Genomic DNA, 6,572 nt, shown 5'->3' with positions numbered 1-6,572 from the left:
TGGAACAACCACTCTGGAAGACAGTTTGACATTTCCTCAAAAAAGTTGAACATAGAAACTTCTTATGACCCAGCTATTCCATTATTAAGCATATATCCCAAGGAAATTAGAACTGAGACACAAATGAATCTGTAAACATTCATAGCAGTGTTATTCACTGTTATGCAGGATCATAGAAACAGCTCAAATATCCAGCCGAACGGATTGAGAAATTGTACATTCACACAAAGGAATATTGTGCAGTACTCAGGGGCATACTACTACATAACTTGGGACAGACTGAAAAGCATTATGCTAAGTGAACTAACTCAGTCTCCTAACGACAAATACTGCATAAGATCATTATTGTAGAAAATAGAAGGATAACTATTAAAACATGTATGGAACTCAAGGGGGGAAGGAGTGAGAGCAGAGAGGTAAGGATGAGTAGGGGTGAAATTACACGGTTGCACAATCTGGTGAGTGGAGAAATGGGGTAAAGAAAATGGGAAAAGTCCAGAGAGAACCTGGAAAGATTGGATAATAAATATCAAGGTCCAATGGTGATTGATTTTATAAAACATAATGCATAGAAATTATTGTATAAAACACAGCATCAATGAAGAATAGCATGAAGCACAATGTACTTTGAACAAACCAATATAAAATAATAAAAAGTAGGTTTAGAAGGAATCCTTGTCTATGTCTTAATCAAAAGTGGAGCTTCAAATCAATAATTAAGTATAATATTTGCTCTCCTGTTAGAACCAACAAGACCTCATGGAGGGCTTTTGTATTTAAAAGTCGGTTATTATTTTATTTGGGGGGCACATTCTTCTAAGTGGTACAGCACTCTTCTGTCAATTTGCTGTACTGAGGTAACCTGAGATTGTGGTGATGCTCAGCCTTGTACCACTGGGGTGTCAAATATCATAACGGTTACCCATGGTGGAGAGTGTTTGGTGGAGCTCCCAGTGTAAGACAGATTTGGAAGCAGTAGTGGCATCCACTTCCTAAATAAAGTGCCTCTGGAAACTCTATGGACTTTGAGAAATGATGATAGTTACAGAACATCTTCAGGTCTTTTGTTCAAAGGGTCGCTATATGAGTTGTGCTTGACTCGATGGCAATCATCATCAACAACAACAACATATGTTATTATGTAAATATTCTATATTAGACTAAATAATTTGACTTATCTCCTAAATTTTTTAAAATGATAAGTGAACATCCAATTTAAAAAGCAGTTTTCTCTATTTTTTTATTTTTCTGATAATAAAATGATGTAAAATTATTTCCAAATGTTTCACTTAACATTAATAAAAGTAAACAAATACTAATAATTTACTTTATGCATATGTAGACAGTAACAGATTATTTTTTCTTAAGATTCTTTCCTCTTAAAGAATCTCTTATAAAGTTCTTTTTCAATTTGGAAATTAAAGCTAACAAGATGAAAATGAATTTAGAAGACTTTTTTCATTCTCTGAGTTTGAAAAAGATTGACATTTTTTACTCAATTTTTCTTAGAATATAATATATTTTACTCAATTTTTCTTTGGATATGAGCTCAAGGGAAAATGTTGATCCCTTTGGGAAAGATATTACATAATGGACAATTTTAGGATTATTCATAATTCTTCCTTAAATCAATTTTGTTAAATTGTGCATTTTAAAATAATTTATTGATATTTTAAATTTATAAATATCTTCTTTTACTATTTTTGTTTTAAAATATTCTATTTAGCATTTTCTCATTTCATTTCCTTGATTCATCTTACTATATGTTTATAAATTTTATCATTGTTTCAGAGTTTAATTTGACTTTATTTTTCTTATTCATTACATATTTTTGTTGTTGTTGATTGCCATTAAGTCATGACTCATAGCGACTCTATGAACAAACTATCGACATTTATCAAAGTTCATAGAGTTTCGGAAGGCATGTTATTCAGGAAGTTGATGCCACTCCTGCTTTCAAACTTGTCATAGAATGTTATTGTTATGTGCCATTGAGTCCCCTGCGATGTATAGTGACCCTATGTACAGCAGCTCTGAACCCTACCCTGTCCTGAGCCAGTCTCACTAACTCAGACACACCAACCCCCATTGCCCTAGTTACTGTATCAATCCATCTCACCTGGGTCTTCCTCTCCTTCGCTGTCCGTCCACTTTCCAAGCATGATGTCGTTCTCCAAGGACCGATCTCTCCTGGCCACATGCCCAAAGTAAGTGAGGCGAGCTTCAAAATCCTAGCTTCCAAGGAGAGACTTCGTTTCACCCTCGCCAAGACAGACCCATTTGTTTTCTTGTCAATCCATGGTCTGTTCAAGACTCTTCTCCAGCACCACAACTCAAACACACCTATTTTTCTGCTATCATACTTAAGTCATTGCCCATCTCTCTGAAGCGTAACATGGAAATGCTTTTCTTTTTTTACTATTTTCTTCCTTTTATGTTGTTTGGGTTCACAATTGCTATTAACTTTTAAATTCCTTTTCCCTCCTAAATATATAAAGTAATAGGCACAAATTTTCCTATGAAGTAGTTTTAATTTATAGGCATGAAAAACGTTGGCATGAATCTTTTTTATTATTTTAAGTTAAACATAATTTGTAATTTCATCTTAATTTTTCTTTGACCTATAAATTGTCCAGAAATATATTTCTAACTTCTTAATGTATTTTTATAGTTTCCCAGTCATGCTTTTGCTTTATTTTACTGGTTTTTTAATTTAATTTCAATCAAGTTAGAACTTTTGTTTATGATTCTAAACTTCAGAATTCACTAAGACTTCCGTTTCAGCAGCTTCTTAACACTAGGCCACCAGAGTTATCCATTTTCGCTTAGCAGCTAATTAAAATACCATTTGCACTACCCAGACTCAAGCTAGCTATGTAAAAATTTAAAAGATTTTTCTTTTTCTTTTCTTCAAGTTCATCTATTCTTTCATAATATCTGTAGTCAAACAAGTTTTTCTGAAATATTAGAAAGGACTTTTTTTAAGTTCTCAATTTTTCCCTCAATTAACTTTCGATTTTCTGAATCTCTGCTGAATTCACAAATTTATTTTTCATTTATAATATGATATGCTTATTTTAAAGTCAGTGTTTGATAATGCAGATATTGGTACATTCTACTAGATCTCCCCTGCCCTCTGCTTCTTTTTTGCTTATTTGTTAAAAACAGCTAGTTTCTTCCCAAGTTTGGTTTCTTGGGAAGAAACTAGCTGGTTTAGACAAAATAAGCAGAAAAGAAACATTGAGATTCTTTTTTTTTTTTTTTTTTAGAAAGTAACCATGGAGGTAAAACACTCTCTTCAGTGTCCAGGGCCTGGTCAAGCAGAATTTCCAGGGGCCATAAAGCGCCGCAGGAACGTCCCTAGCCTGGGGTTAGAAGGCTGGGTTTATAGGCTCAGCTTTACTCTGACTTCGGCACATGACTTTAGGCAAATCCAGTGAGCTCTGTGGACCAGGACAGGGTTCAGAAACTGTGGGCTTTTCAGGATGGGGACTGCTCAGAGAAGATGGGGCCTGTGGGTGCTCAAGCTGGGGATCTTCATCGGGTTCATCTTCCTCTCCATGTCCTAGCCCTGCCAGTCTCTTGCTGACTTCCCACAGCCGGTGGGCTGCCGGGTCATCTCGGGCGGCTAGGGGCACCTCCTCCACTCGGCAGTTGGCAAAGTATCTCCCACTGAGGGGTTCAATGCCCTCCTGTAGAGCACAGTATAGAGGTGTCTGGGCACCCCCTCTTGGCGCCCGCAGCACCAGCCGGGCCAGAGGTCTTAAAAGTGGGCGCAACCATCCAGGAACATGGCGTAGGAACAGCTCTGAGTTCACAGGCCCTGGGTGGGCCACATAGCAGGTGATCCCAGTGCCTTCAAGCTGGGTGGCAAGTTCTCAGACAAACAACACATTGGCCAGCTTACTGTCAGCATATGCCCGGAGCTCTTGCTGCCAGCCAACCACAGGAAGGTTCAGGCGAGTGAAGTCGAGGTGCCCACGCCGGTGGGCAGCTGAGGATACCACCACCACACGGCTGGGGGCACATGCTTTCAGCCGGGCCAACAGCAGCTGTGTCAGCAGGAAGGGGCCGACGTGGTTCACCCGCAGCAGCAGGTTAAAGGGCTCACGTGTCCGGCCACAGGAACTGATCCCAGCATTGTGGATAAGGATGTCCAGCCGGGGCTCGGAGCACAAGAAGGCGGTGGCAAAAGCTCGAACAGAGGCCAGACTGGCCAAGTCCAAGGCCATGAAGATGATCTCATTGTTCCCGCTTTCCTGGCGGAGGTCGAAGGCGGCCGCCTCCTCGCGCTCCCGGCTGCGACAGGCCAGAACCACGCGTGTTCCCAGGCGCGCCAGCTCCAGCGCCGTCATCTTCCTGATGCCACTGTTGGCTCCTGAGGTCTTCCTTTCCTGCACTGTCCTTTCACCCTTCCAAGCACGATTTCTTCTCCTGGTCACATGCTCAAAGTATGTGAGATGGAACTTCAAAATCCTAGCCTCCAAAGAGAAACTTATTTTCTAGGTGGTCCATGGTATGTTCAAGACTCTTCTTCAGCATCACAACTCGAAGCATTGATTCTTCTGTCATTGGCTTTAGTCATTGTGCAGCTCCCTGATGCATAGCAAGTAATTGTAAAGACCATAGCCTGGATCATGTTAGTCTCTAGACTGACATCGTTCCTTCTCAATACTCTAGAGAGGTCTCTGACAGCAGATTTTCCCAGTGTAATTTGTCTTTTTTTAAAATTTTATTTTATTGGGAAAAACATAATGGGGGTACAAGGAGGTGAGGGTTGGGGGCAGAAAGGTGAGGATGGGCAAGGTGAGGATAGTTGCAGAGCCACACAATTTGGTTGGTGGGGGGAGCAGGTGAAGGAAATGAAAAGGATCCAGTGGGGACCAGATGCGACAGGGGAATGGAAAGCATTTTCCAATGGCAATTAGACCAACTGTCTTATTGATTTGGGACCTGGATGCAGATTCTCTGGCTTCTTCATACTGAACAGGGGCATTGATGTCAAGGGGGAAAGGGAGGACACTTTATCACCTTACTGGTGGTCGTGGGTTAAAGCTGCTTGCCTTCTTGTTCTGTTAGAAGATATTTTCCTGTCATTTGCTCCCCTCTGGCCTGCAAAATGTTTTCCCAGGTGAGTCCAGTGGGGATGGCTGGTTGAACCCAGAGGCTCCATCCTCCTTTGCTTCCTTAGCTGTCAGTTGTGTTTCCTTTTTGTCACTGGCACTGGGGTTCAGGGTCAGGTCTGGAGTAAAACTCAGTGTTAAGGTTACATATAGGAAAGGGAGCAAGCCTAGAGAGAACAAACTTGTGAGTTACAAATAGAAGGGCTTTGGGGTGTTGCTTTCAGTTTTACTGGGGGAGAGGGTGGCGGAAAGTAGCCTAGATAAAATTCTGTGGATACCCTAGGATTTTTTTTTTTTGTTTTCCCCATCCTAGGGTCAGATGGCACAGTCTGGGGACTGAGGAGCTTACCCTGAGGGCCGTGATGGCCCACCCCGAGCCGAGGGCCAAGACAGCCCTCCCTGGGCAGAGGGCCGTGATGGCTTGCGCTGGGCCAGGGGCCGAAGACAGCCCATCCCGAGCAGGGCAACACCCCCCAGGGGCTGGCTGGTATACACCCCCTCCAATTGCCCCAACCCCAATGTGGTCCCCTTGCCTGATCAAGGACTATGTGTCCAAGGACAGTGTCTCCAATTCCAGCACCGCCACTTTTAGACCCCCCCATAAGTGGTCATACTATAATTTGAAGTAGGTGTCACTGACCTCCCCCTTTATAAATGTCAAGGGGAACCTGAGAGTTGTGAAGAGACTGCCCCCAGGTCTAAACAGCTTTTGGCAGAAGCATTCAACAGATCAAAATATGTGGTGCATTTAGGACATTGGTTCTCTTGGACATGCTGCCACTGTTAAGTGTCATCAAGTAGACAATTCACAGTGACCTTCAACAATCCATTGTATGGGTGATCATCTTCTCTGGCCTGTCCAAGGAAACCCAAATCTGTAGCTGGCAGGCACCCATCATCTCCCGTGTGGGCAGCCGGTGTCTGCCTGTTTCCCCCGCAGCCGCCATCTTGGCTCCAAGAATTCTCGCCGGAACAAATCCACTTTGTGGCAGTGTGGCGGCTCTGCTGCACCAGTCTTGGGGAGGCCCAGTGCCATCCTGGGTGAGGGATTCCATACGTTCCGGCTGTGGGAGCTTCATGGAGCTGTGGCAGTGGTGTGGTGCTGGCTCTGCAGGAGTGGGTTGGGAGCTGCGAGACTCACCCATTCCTCCTTGGGAATCCTTGAATTCCTGTTGTTGAGCCTCAATCTTCACTGAAGACCTGTCATCAACTGTTTAATTGTTCAATTATCAATAAACAGAGGTCTGTAGAAGGCCATAGTGGCCCTGCTCCAAGTGGTCTGCTGCTCCCGCAGCTCACCATGTTATCTCTGTCCCCACCAACATCTTGGATCTCGAAACATTGAGATTCTTAACAACTTTAGTTTGCTTGGCTCCACAATCAACACTCATGGCACCAGCATCCAGGAAATTAAAAGACGCATTGTGATGGGAAAGTCTGCTGTTAGGG

General features: G+C 42.8%; 1 pseudogene; it reads right to left on the bottom strand.

The window, feature by feature from the left end:
* Window positions 1–3,371: 3,371 nt before the first annotated feature.
* On the bottom strand, window positions 3,372–4,376 carry LOC102848520 (annotated as a pseudogene).
* Window positions 4,377–6,572: the final 2,196 nt, after the last annotated feature.

This window comes from Elephantulus edwardii, unplaced genomic scaffold (genome assembly GCF_000299155.1).
Source record: "Elephantulus edwardii isolate Elephantulus edwardi_28Jun2011 unplaced genomic scaffold, EleEdw1.0 scaffold00057, whole genome shotgun sequence".
Taxonomy (NCBI): Eukaryota; Metazoa; Chordata; class Mammalia; order Macroscelidea; family Macroscelididae; genus Elephantulus; species Elephantulus edwardii.
The sequence above is the reverse complement of the archived record's forward strand: the minus strand, read 5'-3'. Positions and strand labels throughout refer to the sequence as shown.